Here is a 17,602-nt window from a genome sequence, read left to right as displayed (position 1 = left end):
TTAAGGAAAATGCCTAAATCTGACACTTTCTCTCCCTCCATCCCCTCTTCTCTCCCTTTGCCAATATCACTCAACCACTTACACTTGGCATGGGCCCACTGGAGAGTTTTACATGTACATTAAGAGAGGCTCTCTGCCTCTATTCGTCCTCCTCCTCCTCTTCCTCCTCTCCACTATATCTATTAAAGTAAATATATACTGGCTGGGCAGTGACACATAGTCCATCCTCATTCATTTTTGAACAGTTGATTGACAGGCTGTGAGTTATCGCTACAGTTAAAAGAAGCCCGTCATTGACCACAGTAGGGGGCCGACATGGATTAGCCCTAGAACTGGTCTGTTGTTCCTTTAATGTAATATTTTATTACACGACTCTTATGAGGGAGATCACAACAGGAATGTATGTGAAGATAAACAACATGATTGGTTGTTCCATTAGCATTACAATACTGTGGGAATCACTCATGTTTAGGTAATCCATAACTGTAAAAGCACTGACCAGCCCGATGAAAAAGTGCTTGCCAGGGGAAAAGGAAGAAGATATGATAGATATAAAGGGTTTGAAAAGTGGGCCGAATAAGCAAAAAGAGATATCAGAGAGCGAAAGGAGTTTAAGTAGGGGATAAGGTGGGGAGGAAAGAATGGCCTAGGGCAGGAAGAGGATAAAGAGTAGAAGAGAAGAAGAGGGATGAGCGAGAGGGACAGAGTGGTGGTAAAGCTGAATGATTGCTCTGTGAGAATTATTATTGATGATGATTCAGGCAGTGTGAATTATTAATGGAGAGCGAAAAGCATCTTTGAACGTGTCTCTGACATTCAATACTGACAGAGATCAATGAGCTGGCATGGACACAGAGGCAGGAGAGGAGAGACGGAGAGAGAGAGAGAGAGAGGGAAGTGGGGTTAGACGGGAGGAGCGGAGGAGAGTTTGCAAGAGGAGAGAGAGAGAGGGAGAGATAAAGGGAGGAGAGAAGGAGCGCTTGGACAAGTGACTCCAAAAGCTGTAGTCCTTCAGAGGGACTTGTCAGGCAGACTTAGAAGGAGAAGGAGGACGAGACGGCCAACTGCGGGGAGTCATGTGACAGTGCTGAAGGTGATTGGCTGTGACATTGTCTTGGGTCTAATGCTCCTCCTCAGACACAGGAAATAGCAGACCAGCTCCTCCCTCCCCCACATCTTGGCCACTGTCTCTCCTTCCTGTCTGCCAGACACTTGCCTGCTCCATTTGTGTGTGTGTGTGTGTGTGTGTGTGTGTGAGTAACAAGACCAAAGCAAAGACGGTTCTTCCTCAGCGAGCGTGTTTTTTTTCACACCACCTCATGTAATCACACATGGTTAAAGATGAAATCAATGGCACTACTCAGTTGGAAACCTTTGTGTGTGTGTGTGTGTGTTTGTTTGTTTGTTTGTTTGTGTGTGTGTGTGTGTGTGTGTGTGTGTCTCAAGTGCAGGACAGTGGTAGGGGTCAGCGGGTCACGCAGGAAAGACTGATCCTAAGGGACAGACTGCCAGGGCCACTCAGCTGCTCCCCCAACACACACACACACACAGATGCCGTTCGGTCTGTCAGTCCGACTGCCTCGACATGCATGTCACCGGGGCTGACACTAAAAGGGGACAGGGATCAGCTCCTATCGTCACGGTAACAGGCTGATGGGGAGACAGACTAGCCGAGCCGCCACACCTGATCATGTAGCCGGCCGCAGACAGTCGCAGGACGGAGACTCGCTGAAACACACCGAGCGCTCCCTCTCTCTCGCTGTCACACACCCAGACAATCAGCTTGATGGCTTCAGATGACATAAACGTGGATTTTCCGACGTGCGTCTTTGTTTGTGTGTGTGTGTGTGTGTGTGTGTGTATGTGTGTGTGTGTGTGTTTTCAGTGACATTTGACAGCCATATTCAGCCATTTCTGAGGTCGGATCACATGCTGCAAGTAGTCAGGAAGTCGCACAGACAGACACACACATGTACTGCACCCACACACAGACACACACACACATGCAGAAATGCACATATGAAAGCAGGCAGGCGGGTAAAGGAGGCGGTATGCTCACAATAAAGTCAAACTTGCCTGGAATAGGAACGCAAGTCAAGCGTGGCACAAACACATACAAATTTGTGCATACTCATTGCTGCTTGTTCATTTATTTACACGCCAAGCCTGAGGGGGCGCATGAAGATTAAAGAGACAAGCGTGACCCAGGGAAACAGCGGTGACCAAAACTCAGAGAACAGCAACAACAACGGCTGCGGTGAAAGATCAGCGGCTGAGGAAATATGAGGATTTAGAAGCCGTTATATAATACCTTGCACCGAAAAAAAATAGGAAAAGGAGATGGTATGTTAGATCGTCAAACCAGGAGACAAGACAGAGAGATTAGCATGAGATGTTAGCGCAGACATGTAAACAAAGGAAAGCAGGAAAGAAACAGGAAAGGAGAGGGTTTTCCACAAGGTAACACAAACAAACAGGTGATATTTTAGACCAGTTGCAGACGGTCATGTAATGGGGCTGGTGTGTGAAAAATTTGCCTAGTTTGGCCTGCAAGCCTGTGTAGACTGCCCCAAACCTGTCCTTTTGTTTATAAGAACCTGCTGAAGTTTGTTTCTGCAGCAAGTAGCCTATACATGAAATTAAGCTTGCCCGAAGCGAGTGATTTTAGAAGTGGGTGAGTACAGAAATGGAGCACTATAGCCCAATTGGTGAGTGAGATTGAGCAGTAGATCCTCAGTCCCATGCACACCAACATTTAATTTAAGTGTCGTATAAAATTCAGTGCTTCTCAGTCAGTTGCCTGTATTATATTCCTTCGGTTCCAACTTAAAATCAAAAGGCTCCTCACTGCCCCAGCCTGCCTATGAGAACTCTGCACTGTTGCCATAGTGCCAACGCTCAAGGCTGAAGAGACATCGTTACAGGTAGACAACTCTTTAGCTCACTGACAGAAGTAGCAAGCTAATATAAACAACACCAGCAGCAGCACTACAAACTGACCTCATCCAAAACCAAAATGTATTGATTTTTTGCAAATCTACCACCACTGCCACCACATCCGGAAAAGAAATATCCTTCAAAAATTATGGAGAGAAAATGAGTAAGGGGTTTGTGGAGAGCTGGAAGACCGGTAGGGCCTGCCTGTGTACAGATAAAATCACTTTTGGTGTTCAGCCTGCTCATGTCATTGTAATATAATGTATATAATTGTAATATTAATGTAGAACAATATAATTTTAAAGCATGATGTACCTTGTTAATCTTGAAAATGACATTAGCCTACTTATACTGAGATAGTAATAATGAAATATGAAACATACAACAAAACACAAACTTTTGATTTTTATGTGTGTATATAATTTTAGAGCATGATCTGCCTTGTGGAATATTTCATTATCTAAACTCGGCTTGTAATACTTTGTCTGGGCTAGCAGAAATTTCACTGTACTAGCCCACTGGGCTATAGTGCCCAAAATCCTGAAGTTCCACCCATCAGTATACTGCCTGCTTAAGGTAGACATGCATTTACACATGCTCATGTGCATACCCAAACACAAACACTTGGAGACAGAGGTCATAGCTGAAGACAGAGGCTACAGTTACACTAGTCATCTCAAAGTGATTTTTGAGATCTGATTCTAAAGAATGGATTTTACGGGATCATATCGCTGTACGTCCACACAGCCTGAAAGTGGCTGTTATGCATTTATCTAAACCTGTGTCGGCATTACTTTTTCCCGCTCTCCCTCTCCATCTGGATTGCATCCAGACTACGCACAATTCCGATCACGATGCGAGCCGGACTACTGACATATCTGGTTTTGAAGCTTGGATAGCAATGTGAGCAAAATCCAATTTTTGTGCATCCAGATACCTCAGTTAATGCGTCCTGGCATGATGAGATGATACAAGTCGCATGGAGACGACAAGTGTAACCGTAGCCAGAGAGACAGAGCTGGTTCATCACCTCAGCCACTGGCAGTGCTGGGTTTGTTCTATCATGCTGTGACTGAAATCTGCATTAGCTAATACTACTACCATCTCTCTTTCACACACACACACACACACCCCAACACCCGTTCCTTTGCTGTCTCCTACCTCTCCTCCTGTCTGTCACCTCTGAGCTTTAATACAAAGGGACATGTACGATTGACCTGGCACTAAAGCGCTAACAGACTGTCTGGGCCCTTTACGGCCGGTAAAGGGAGACGGACTATTAACCTCCATCACCCCCCCTCCTCCTCCTCACTCGCCCCCGTGCCCCTGTCACTCTCTCCCCTCTGCCCCCACCCTACTCTTCCACTCCTCCATCGCTATCTGGAATTGACTGGCCGGGGGGGTGGCGGAGGCCAAAAAGAGAGGGGTTAAAAGCAGGGTCGGTGGCTTTATGTGACATGTCACCCTGGTGGTTTTATAGGCATGTAGGGGCGATGATCACTCTGCCTGAAAGTACTCGGTTATTGGATTGATACAGCCGTTGATACAGGGGGTGCAATCATGTTGTAGCTGGTAATACACACGGCAGGAGCAGCGGCGCCTTGAATGATGAAAACCACACACACGCAATATATTGTTTGGAGGTAAGTGGTATTGTGTGTGTGTGTGTGTGTGTGATGGGAGTAGGGGCTGAGGAGAGAGGGGGGGTACTCACTCTTAGATGACACTTTTGAGGAAAGACGCAAAATATTGAATGTGCAGTCTGACCCTGTTTTCTTTGAGATGAATGATGTATGTGGGTCAAAAAACACCAAAACACGTCTTGGATCAAATATTCTGAGTCGCCAATACGCAATATCCGTCACATGTGTCCCCTGTCATCTCTGTCAGCCGTATTCGAGGCTTTGTCACTGTCGCCATGGCTACTACCCTCTCTGTTTGACTAACTGCCTCCAGTTGAGGAGAGACAAATCGCTCCTCATTTGGAAGCAATTCTCAATATGCATCATTTGCCCTGTTCATGGGCCGTTCGCTAAGAGGAACCCTTTACGCACACACACGTACACACACGCACAGAAGGAGCGAGAGAGAGAGAGAGAGTGAGAGAGAGGCAAACAGGGATCTCAGACAGCAGTGGAGAGTGGTAGAGGAGTCCCCATAAAGCCAAGGTTAATTCCTCTGTCTCTCCATCCATCACTGAGCAGCTGAGGAAGGGGGGGGGGGTGTTACTGGGATGATAGACCACTTTCAGCCATATATATATATGTGTGTGAGGAAGGGAAGGGGGTGAAGAGAAATAGAGTTGAGAGAGAGAGAGAGGGAGGGGGGGGGGGGGGTCTGCATCGCCCCATTGTCTCCCCAAGCACCCATAAAGGGCGTAGGAGGCGAGGGATCATAAGCCTCGTTTGCCAGGAGTTATGGCTGCCAACAGAAGCCGTGCCGGAGCAGCCAGCCAGCCAGCCAGCCAGCCAGCCAGGCAGGCAAGGCAGGCAACAACCAATCACTACTCAGGATGTAGCTGTCACGGTAACCAGCAGGCACTGATGCTGGGGGGTCAGGAGAGATCCTGGGTGGACAGCAGCCAGGACAACACAACGCTGTCTGAGAGCCACAGTAGAGACATCACTGTCACCGCTGATCAATGGTCAATGGAGGGGGAGAGGATGGAGGGGGGGCACCGGCGGTTAGCCTCCCACTGAGAGAACACCGGGAGAAAATAAGGGGGGATGACAGGTAGATGGTGTTACCGAGGAAACGATGAGGATGGAAGGAGGATGATCGAGCGAGGCCTCTGACCGCATCTGCTTAGTTATCCTCTTCTTTTACATTTTTACTGTAGCCCTTTCCCGTATCACTGGGAGATTATATTAAACTACGCTCATTTTGTTCATTCTCTCTCTCTCTCTCTGTCTCTCTCTCTTTCTCTCTCCCTCTGTACGTCTCAGAGGGTCATTTGCCTGTTCAGATGAGATTATGAGCTATAATGGAGGAGGTGTGGAGTGCTGAGACAAGGAGAAATGGCCCGCCGTGCAGATAGGAGATTTGATGGTTAGTCGATAGCTCTTCTCCACCGTCAGAGAGAGAGGGAGAGAGAGAGAGAGAGAGAGAAAGAGAGAGAGAGAGAGAGCATGGAGATGGGCACGCATGGACCTTGATATTATATAGGAAATGCATTATTTTTGAAGATTACCTGAAACGGTCTCACAAAATCGTTTTAGCATGAACTAACCTTGAACATTCCCATACTTATGTAAATGATCGCCATCAGTGGTAATCAATGAATGGAATAGCCTTGAGGGCGTTAAATGTTATTGAGAGCATTTTCGATTTAAACGACATTTCATTGTCAGGTTCGTTATGGCAGTCTTGTAAGACATTGCGAGGGGTCACATCGCTACCAGGTAAGAAGCTTTTTTTCTCTCTTTTTTTTTTTTTTCAAACTGATCATTCGTAAATGATTTGTTCAAGTGTCTTGTGTGTATGGAATGTTTTAGTGCTGAGCCTGTTATTTACTGTCGGCCCATTCTTGTTTCAGTTGATTGGTTTGGTCCTGGAGTGTAGAATTAAATACTCTTGGTTCTTTGTTCCATTCCTCTCGGCTTTGTGTCACATCTTTTGCATGTGTATGTGTGGGTTATGTGTTTGTCTGCATGCCTACATTTGCGTATGTGTGTTCACTTGTGTTTGCGTCAAGTGCGGTCAATCAGAGGCCTTTCACGGCAGCTGTTAGGGGCAGACAGCACTCTGGGTGCAGCCATGTGTCAGGTGTCATTCATGCAGCCAGTCAAAGTGCCCGGCCTGGTCTGTTCAGGGCTGCGAAATGCTGTCAGTGTTGATGATGACCTCCTCCCTCAGGTGCTTTATGACACTGTGTCCTTCCTCCACTCAGACGTCAGAGTTATCAGGACAGACATAAGGTAAACATCACAACATGACAGTCCGGTCCAGATGTGGCCTGACAGCCGGCTGGCATCGGTCATCTCTCCTCCAGCTGTAGAACAGCCAGGCGTATACCTCCAGTGGATGCCTTTATCGATCTGAGACATGCAACCAACCAGTGCAACCTTCAATCCAAGTTTGAGGTCAGATCAATTTAAATTTGAATTACCTTATAAAATGTTTTGTTTTTATTTTATTTTATTCGTTTATATTGCTTCAAAATCCAAAATTTGACATTTTTTCTTAAAGAGGTACGCATACGTTATCTATATATGAATAAAATAACTGAAAATAAATGTTCCACGATAAACCGATAATAACCACTGCTTTACAATTTGAAACTGATTGATTGGGAGCCATATGTTTACATCATGTGACACATGAATCTCTGGCAGGATTCAAACCTGAGCTGACACAGTTAGATGATACTTTAGCCAACTGAGCCACCAGGATTCCCCTGAAATGGGTGGGTCCTGTATATTTATTGCTTTTGGCATATAAAGTGATTGTGTTTCTGATTGTGATCTGTGTTGCCTGAATGATACTGCTCAGCTCAGTAGTGACGCAGGTTTGTGATAGGCCCAGGTGCTGCTCTGTTCACGTTTGTATTGACCTGGTAAGACCTGGTCTCTGCAGCCTGTGGCAAATTAATTGCCAGAGATAATTGCAGTCAATTATTGTGATGCAAGTGAAACAAGGAATTCGCTGTTGAAGATGTTGATGTTGGTTTGAGGACACAGACACACACACACATGCACCCACACACAACTTCCAACCCACAATGGAACTCCTTAACCCCAACTAGTCCTATCTATCTAGAGCGCTCAGTGTGTTGTGCGTGCAGCGTTGTATGTGGAGTCCTATATAAGAATCTGTGTGATGCCTAAAATGTGTTTGAATGTGTGCAGTGAGCTGAGTGAATATGCATCATCGCACCCACTTTAATGCATGAGGCCTGCTGCTCATTCATATACAGTATATCTACAGTATATATGCATCAGGACACACATCTGTGTTGGTTCAAGTGCATGTAATCATACGCTTACGGTTTCTAATTTGAAACAACCGAACACAGCAGTGTGCGGTGTGTTTTCTTGGGGTGATGCAAGTGTTAGCTAACAATTTTGATTTATTATACTTATTGTTGATACAGGTATGAAGTCGGGGCTCTGTCTTTTATGGTGTGTGGTGTGTAGATTTCTTCACTCTACAGTGCCCCAAGAGAGAAACACTGAGAGACTGTCTAACTGTTCAGCCTCAGGCTAATGTGCAGAGAACACACACACACACACACACACACACACACACACACACACACACATGCGCGCGCGTGCACACACTCCTGTCATTAAGTCTATTGACTTGGTGATCAAGTGGAAGCACGGATTATCTTAACCTTTGCCCTCTTATTCCTCAGACTCTATAAGGATACAGGAACATGTACACACATCTGAGTTGCCAAGGCAAATAGAGGGGGCAAATAATACAAGAATAAAGGAAAAAGAAAGAGAAACAGCTGGTGATAAATAATAAAACTAAAGTGTAAAAAGTACACATAAGATTATGATCAAATGATTAAAGAAAATACACAATTGGCCTACAATACAAAGCTGTACATATTGTACATGTATTATGTTATAAATAGTATGTATATAGTATGTAATAGATGTGAGAAACTCTCTATGTCTATCTATCGATTTAATTTAAGACCTTTACACACTTATAAAGGACACATATATATATACCTAAAAAGACATGTTTCTACTTATTTTGGCTTGCTTTGTGACAAACTTAACTGCTATAGCCTCTCTCTCTCTCTCTCTCTCTCTCTCTCTCTATCTCTCAATCAACTTCTTTTTAACCCTGTTTATTTTTCTCTTGCCCCCTCTCCATTGCTCCAAATATCCTTAGAGTACAGTCTTACACCCTCTCCCTTCCTCCCTCTCTCACCGTATCTCCCCCTCCCCATCTCCCTCTCCCTCTCTCCCTCTCTTTCTCTCTCTCTCTCTCGCACGCCCGCTCCGCCTCTGACACCCTGATCAATTCCCCATCAAATCCTAATGCTGCGGTTTAACTCAAGTGTGGCATCTTAATTAGAACGATAACTGCACACTGTCAGGGTCATCGACTGCGCCTGCCGCCAACCAATGCTTCTCATCGACAGCCTGCCAACCCACAGAGAGGGACTGAGAGCAGGGGACAGATAGACAGAGGGGGAACAGAGCAGGATAGATAGACAGGGAGAGGGACAGCCAGGGATGAAGGGAGGAGGAGGAGGAGGAGGAGGAGTGGGTGGGGGTCAGGAAGAGAGAAACAGACAGGTGGGAAATAGAAGGGGCTGAATGAAAAGAAGGCATTCTAAATAAATAAATGGGAGAAAGCGAGGTACGGAGGAGAGGACGGGCTGAAGGTGAGTGAAAGAGAAGAGAGTCTTGAGGGAATTTTTTAACAACCTCAAGACGCTTCATTGTTCTGTCAACCTTGTGTCCACAGCAGCCCAGCTCTCCCTGTCAGCCGTTACCTTCGGGAGCATGTGGCGCTACCATGAAAACACAATGGCAGTTCACATAACGTTTTTTTAAAAAAATTTTTTAATTTTTTTTATTTAGTGTTTTAGCTGCTAAAGTTTAATCAATACAAGAATCTGTTGGGTGGTTGATTGTGACACTTACTAGATGGATAGTATTAGTAACATGTGGCTCAATTTGACAGCGATGTTTATGACAGTCAGTAAGGGATTAATGTTGCTTGAGAAAATGTGCTTTTATATGATGGAAGGAAGGAAGGAAGGGAGAGAGGGAGGGAGAAAGAAAGACAGAAACAAAGAAAGACACAAAGAAAGAAAAGGACAGTTAACAGTGACAATTCCTTCACACCAACCCACACACACACACACACACACACACACTCACAGAGACAGTATCAGACAGGGAATTCCCCCCTTGTTCAACCTGTCAAGTGGCGATTTGTCCTCTGCTGTTTTTTTGTCAGAGGAGAGACAGGAGGAGAGAGAAGGGGAAAGAAAGAGAAAAAGAGAGAGAGAGAGAAAGAGGGAGAGAGAGAGAGACACGAGGAGAGAGTTTCCCTTTTTATGTGACAAATAAAGAAATCAATAAATCATTGTGGGCCTTTGACAGGTTGTGGTGAGGAGGGGCCATTCCTCATGGACTATTTATGAAGCTGTCACCGCCGTCTCTCTCTCTCTCTCTCTCTCTCTCTCTCTCTCAGCTGTGCCATGCCAGGGTGTGTGTGGTTGGTGAGCGAGAGTACTGTCTGAAATATTTAAACGTTTGCGTGCATTTCACACCGGACTTGTGGGCCCAGGGCAGCGACAGGAGGTGGATGGGGGAGGGCTGGAGGGAGCGAAGTGCCACAGACCCAGTACGTTTGGCAGTGTGTGTGTGTGTGTGTGTGTGTGTGTGGGAGAGCGAGAGAGAGACAGAGATTCATAGGACATGACCAGTAACCCATGTTCTACAGCATCTTCCTGGTGCAGACACACACACACACACTCACACACACACCCGACATCAAAGGTAAACATGAGGGTATCTCTCTCAGAGCGGGCCAGTGAATTTCTCTGCTCCTCTAAGCGGGCCTTCAATGAGCATTAGTTGATTAATGAATTAGAGTTTAGATCCAAAGGGGGCTCGGCCAAAGAGTCCAATCTCCCTAACCTGCTGTAATCCACCTATTACAGACAGATTATCCTGATTATTACTGCAGTGAAGGCCTGGCAGGCCCCGAGCTCAAATTACCAAGAGGAGCTGGTTTAAAATTCGTCAGTTTTTTGCATTGGGATAATCCCGAAATGAGTGTCATTACCCCCTCAAGCCTTCACCGGATGTGTTAACTGTCTGGTCACTTAGTGTGCCGTGCCGTGCTTCTTTTGTCTTTGCATTTGCGTCTCCTTCAGTTTCAGTGGTAAGGTGCATTCTGAGAAAGTGAGTAGACTACATTAATACGGATTCAGCACTGACAACAAATGAGTATGTTAAAGCTGTGAGGCAGAGCAATGGAGAAAGTGCTTAAGAGCAATATTATTAAAACCACATAAATCTTACTGTAAAACACTGCTTTTTGTGACATTTATTATGTCTACCCTTCCCTTAAGGGTGAAGCACATGCATGCATCTGTATGACTGTGTTTATGTGTATGTGCACAATATATGTGTGTGCGTGCGTGTGTGTGTGTGTGTGTGTGTGTATGTGCAAGAGAGAGAGAGAGAGAGGGACGGAGAGAAAGATAGAGCAAACAGTAGATGAAGCTGTGAAGGACCTTGCGGCGATGCTGAGATTTAAACCCATTCTGTCTACGGCTCCATCAGATAACGAGCTGAATCAGCACGCGCTGAGGATATGCATAGAGTGGGATGCCTGCACACACACACACACACACACTAACACACACTAACACACACACACTGTTAAAGTGAGCATGCATCTGGCATTCCTACAGATACAGTAGGAGAGACAAAAGACAGACACCAGGCATTATAATGAGCAGGAGTCCTTATACAACTCTACTGTCACTTCTTCCTCTCCCTTCTTTTTTCTCACACTTTTTTCCCTCCGCACGCCTATGTCTCTCTTTCATCCTCTCTCTCTAATGGTTACCATCCTCCTATACCCCCCCCATCCAACATCGCTCCCTCTCCTTCCTCCTCTCCCTCTGTCTTGCCGTTTTCCTCGCCCTCGCCCCGTCTTGTTTCCTCCCTCTCCGTATTGGTGCTAGATCGCTTTCAGAGCCCCGCTGCCGGTGCTAACCACACTGTGACCCCGCTGACCCCTCTTATATCCGCTGCCTTATCTCTCCCAACCCGCCCCTGCACCCTACACCTCGGCGCACACACTCAAACACACACACACACACACACACACACACACACACACTCCTTGCCGTTCCGCTCCGCTCTCCCTGCCGGAGGGGAGGGGTGGAGAGGCGGCGGGGCAGCCGGTGACGCGCTGAGCCTTGGGCCTGTCCCTGCTCATTTCAGGTTAGCCTGTCTACATTAGCACCAGCCAAAGTGACAGCTGTCAGCGCCACTGAGCACACACCGGATGCTCCCCCTCCATCCGTCCTTGGAGCGCAGCCAGGACACATGGGAGACACTTTCCTCAGAGGAGAGGAGAGGAGGAGGAGAGGAGAGGAGAGGAGAGGAGAGGAGAGGAGAGGAGAGGAGAGGCTGGACAGTTTTCCTAACTCCTCTCACAGGTTTGGTTGGAGATAATTTGCATGTTGTGCCATTTACTTGGTGGGCAATCTGAAACAGCCCAAACTACAATGACCTTTTTTCTTATGATTTCAGATGTGACTACATGTGTCTAGAAGTGTTTTGGGAAACAGAAATATGACATACAGTAAGTGCCGTAACAAGAAAAAAAAAAGAAAAGTGATAATTAAATGAGGCCGATGATGGATTCTATCAAGGCAAGGCTTTTTGTAGCATAATAGGCTAATCTCAGAGCATTCAAAGTGATGAAAGGACCTACAAACAAAATAGATGCAGTAAATCAGCAATGCAAAATAGCCCTACTCACCTATTAGCCATTGACATGACAAAATAACAGAAATGAATCCGCTCAGCTCCTGGAGATAATTTGTGCTTTTGTTTTATTTTATTGTAAGGACATGTTCTGAACTCCCAGCAGGAAGGCGTTGGGGCTCGCTGCTGTTGTTTGGCCTCTCCGTGGCCTCGGGGACCGGCTGGGTTTGTGTGCAGGCAGCGCCGCCTTTTGGCAGGAGGCGGAAGGGAAAAAAGCGACCGCCGCCTGCCGCAGTGCTCGGTGCTGCTTCGTCTCATGCATACCGGTGAGTTTTTATTGTCCGTGAGACCCAACGACGGAAAAACTAACGGTTTTGTCTATTTTCTGTATTGGGAGCATCAGTAAGGATGAGTTTTATTGCCTTTAAATTGTTTTGCATGAGAGTCGAAAAGTACTTGGTGTGTTCAGTAAGGTGTCAAGACTTTGAGACGTCAATCAGAGGAGCGAACACACATTAAAGTGATTTCCTAGTCAGTTGATTTAGTGTTAAGTAGCCTATTTAGTATTACGATATTCAAATCATAGATTATGGGAACATGCCACAAGTGAATAACCGTTTGTGAATGTGATGTGACTTAAAGAGATAATTTATGAAAAAAGAAGCCTTCATTATAATTGAATTGTACAGTAGTAAGGTGTGTACAAACTCAGTAAATATATAAATTTGAATGAGTTTTTTATATTCATCAAAGTAAAATATTGATGGTTTCATTATCCAACACCAATAATTAGGAATAATAGTTATTGTTGTTAATAACTAATAAATATTGTGTATTATTATGAATACTTTGGTAGTTGTGTGGTTCAATTTTAAATAAGAAATATTGCAATTCAACAATATAGTGCAATTCATAGGTCCATTTATTCTTAATTCATATTTTGATTGATCATATTTTTATACAGTTTGCAACTTAGTTAATAATAGCTAGACATGCATCTGTGTATTTTTAAAAGCTCTCATTTAATTTTCAAAACTGCATCTGCAACATGACTGGTGAATTAACTCAAATTCTAAAATCTAAAAATCATTTGTATTACATTCACAACCAAAGTTTTCATAATTCTTCACTTTTATCCCTCAGTCCAACAACTTCATTGTCATCTCCCTCATTTCTCTGGTTTGGTGTTGCTGGTTGTGTGTTTGGGTGTTCAGCATGTGTTTATAGGCAGCCGTTCAGTTTTAGGGGCGAGCCAGCAGGAGCTGAGCACACACACCTCATGTCTGGTTCCTGCAGCTATGCCAGGCAGAATTGATCAATCCCATAGATTTCAATGTGAAAATCAACAACATGGTTCCCTCCCCTCCAAGACTGCAAATCCTGGAGTGTGAGCCATTTCTTTTTGTATTTGAATATGTTAAAAATGTAAAGATTCTGTGTGGTCTATGTGTGTGTGTGTGTGTGTGTGTGTGCAGCATGTGTGAAGAGGGGTCATTACCTAGTCTAGGCTGCGATTTCATCTTGGAGGCAAAGTGAGCGCTCCCAAGACCTCAAATCCCACAGCTGGAAATGAAGGAGCGACACACTCAGAACTCATTCAACCTTTTGCAATTCATTTGTATCAGTTGTGTCCAGCATGCAGCAGAGTGATGCCCACCATGGGTTGCCCTAATAACTCTGTGCATGAATAAATAACACACACACACACACACACACACACACACACACACATACATACAGAGCTATCGGCTGAGGAAGAAAGCGGGTGTCTTGATTCCTAGACAGACACACTCATGCACTTTTAATGGGATCCCTCTCTAAAACGATGGGATTCCTCCTCCGCCAGCCACCCTCTAGCCAACCCCTACTCTTTTCACTGTGTGTGTGTATGTGTGTGTGTGTGTGAGAGTGAGTGCTCAGCTGTGTGTGTGTGTGTGTGTGTGTGTGTATGTGTGTGTGCAGTATGTGCAGGAGGTGTGGATAAGGGTCAGCCACTGGCCCAGGGGTGCGATTTCAGCTTGCCGGAGGGAGGGCAACTGAGTGGTCCCAAGACCCCAAACCCCAAGGCTTGAAATCAAGACTCATTGCACACATTATACACTCATCTCTATGAAACATAAGCATACATGAAAATATGATGTATTTGTTCCAACTGCAGCAGGATACTTTTTAATATCTGGCAAAATAATGCATTCTGACTAGTTTCACCTTTATTTAAATTTGTTTATTTCTGCTAATGCATTATATTTGCTGACATCCTTTTTTTTTTCCTTTTTGAAAAATAAACTAGGATGTCTGCCAGATTTGCTCACTATATTTCAGATTTAAACACCTTTATTAGTACAAACTTTTTGTTTATTTCTAAGTCAAAAAGGTTGTATTGTGTGTGTGATTTGTGGAAACACTTACAGAAATAGATCTAATAAAAGATGAAATAATACACAGGAGCTATTCCATATTTATTGCATTGAGAGCACTCGCACTCTGAACACTCGGAGTGTAAGAGGAATCTGTGCGTGTGTCGCTGTGCATGTATTACATGTCTGAGCACGCAGGAGTGTACGAATGTTTGTGGTTTTTGCTTTGCTTTATTTATTTATTTATTCTTCGGTGGACAGGATTACCTCTGAATTATGGAACAGTCCCCTTTCTCTCCTTAAGTAAAAAATAACATCTGTCCGGCAAATGGAGAGCTTAGTGTTTCTCTATAATTAATGGTAAAAGCCTCCAGAGCCGCACATAAAATATACATCCTCCAGGACCTCCATAACAAAGAGAGCGAGAGAATGCAGAGCGGAGAGGAGAGGGAGAGGGAGGGGGAAGCAGGTCAGAGAGAGAAAAGAAAGAAAAAGACAGAACCAGAAAGTAGATTCAAGAAAACAGTCTGAGCAGACAGCAGAGAGGATTGAGATGTGTGTGTGTGTGTGTGTGTGTGTGTGGTCACAGTCAAAACTGTAGGAACCTCATGATAAATCACTTTCTGATATAACAGATGACACAAAATATAAAGAATAGTGTCTTAATTTACTCTTTATTGGCAAGTAGTTTCACTACATATAATTACACTAGTAATTTAACTAGATTTTGAAGTAAATAAATTAAATTTTAGGTACTGTTTTTACCATTTTATCAGGTGAACTGTTAGTCATTGCAACTACTAACTATTTCTGGCTCTAAATGAAAAAAAGGGAATTGCATTTTCCATCCTTTTATTTTAATTTACTCTTTACTTTGGTTGTACAAGTTAGATCTTACAAAGATCCATTTATTTCTTCTTATTATTTTATATTTACATACAACAGAAAGTTAACATTCCTTCCACTTTATTCTGTGTAGAATCCAAATTGGGTGTTTTGGTTTGGGTTCAGGTCCAGACTGTAGCTTCTGGCAGACAGGTGTCTCAATGAAAATCTACTTCTATAGGGTTATTTGATTTGTGTTTACATCCTGAATCTAGTGTCTGGCAGGCAGCTGTTTGGATGTGGGCATTATAATAACAGCACTTTATACTGATCCATTATAACATACTTTATTTCAGATCATCCTATTCAGAGGTATTTTGCAGTTGTGTGATTTTGTATTTCATGACACTGCCAATGTAGACATTTTTACAAATTAGCTTGAGCTATTTTTTTTCCATCTTTAGTTAGAACTATATTTCTCTTAAAGATAGTTTTGCTCTCGCTCTTCCAATGTCCAAGTGTTACGAAAACTAATCTTTGTAAGTAGCACAACACTGATTAATTCAACCTCATACACCTATTTACTCACAAAATCTTTCAAGAACCCAATGACAAAATAATTTTCACAGTTATCAGTGCTTTTACCCCTTCTCCCCCTCCATTAGCACTCTACAATAGGCAGACTGTGCTGATGGGACGTCCGCTGTGTGATGCCCTGTTGCTTCCTCTGTGTGTGTTTTCCACTGTGGCTGCACCTGGCCGAGCTGATACCCTGAAGCCTGAGGTGGAGCCAGGGTGAGAGAGCCGACCTCCACCCAGCAGATCAGACGGAAACTCTGCTGGTTCCGGATCAATGTAGAACTAATAGAAACACCCCGACCCCCCTGCCGTGCTCCAACATCAACACGGCTTCTGATTGGCTGTGGGAGTTGCCCTGGAAGATAGGGTGGCGGTCCATCGCTGAGGGTAGCATAATGTGACCCTTACCTTTAACGTACACACACACAGATGCACACACCATTAAAAAGCAGTAAATTCCTGCCATAGACTATTTTGCCCTACAGAGACAAACAGCAGTAATTACTTTCGGTTTGATTTTAAAGGTCAAAGACAATGACTGGGGTTTAGATTTCATATCAGCAAAAAATACTGTGTATCCATCAATGCTGTTAAATGATACACAGTTGACTTCTGTGCCAACATTATTTTTGGCAGAACAGGAGATAAAGTTTGATGTCATTTTCTCACTTTCACTATTCATACAGTTACTTTGCTTTGGCTTTGTAGAGCGAAATAGTTGCCATACTCAGCTATACAGGATATACAGTATTACAGTTATAACTACAGGTAAATTATTATTGTGTGCCATACTAATATATATATACTGTAGGTTAGCCTATACAGTGTTCCAATTATGATCACCATTTTTATTATTATTGGCATCACCTGACCCACTTTTTTCATACCAAAAAGCAAAAAGTGACATGATATCCTAAATGATCAAACTCGCAGCTGCTTCATTGTAATATAAACTGCAAATGACCCTGAATTGATCCGTCAGTGTTTGTGCCTTTCTTGCGATAACAGCTTCTAAATATGAGTCCCCTGGCTGGGCTTGAGGGCGCATTGTAAACCACTTTCATTTTAATGACCAGCTCTCAGTTTTCTCTCCTCACCTCCTCTCCCTTTCCCTCGGTCTTGAGGAGCATCCTCAGGAAATTATTTCTACACACCGCTGTCTCATCCAGCTGGTCCCTGGTTCTCTTCGGTAACTTCTTTCTGCTCTGAAGTTTCCCCAGCTTCCTCTTAGTAATGTTGTCCATTTACCCAGTCTTGCATACTAGCTATCAATCTACAATAAACTGGTAAAACTACAAAACAAACAGGTGAGAGCGTGAGTTACATCCAAGTCACACTCACCCACCCTCTCATCTCCACCAATGGGGAAACCACAGGCTGCAAGTTTCCAGCAGTGACCATTATAAAATACTTTCATTCCAGAGGAGCTTGAAGATGGAATTGAATCCAAGGTTTGCAAAAAACGATGTACCTGCGAGA

The sequence above is a fragment of the Centroberyx affinis genome, unplaced genomic scaffold (genome assembly GCF_046629955.1).
Source record: "Centroberyx affinis isolate AG114_WGS23_722 - 3 ecotype Tasmania unplaced genomic scaffold, CSIRO-AGI_Caff_v1 ptg003328l_1, whole genome shotgun sequence".
Classification (NCBI taxonomy): Eukaryota; Metazoa; Chordata; class Actinopteri; order Beryciformes; family Berycidae; genus Centroberyx; species Centroberyx affinis.
The sequence above is the reverse complement of the archived record's forward strand: the minus strand, read 5'-3'. Positions refer to the sequence as shown.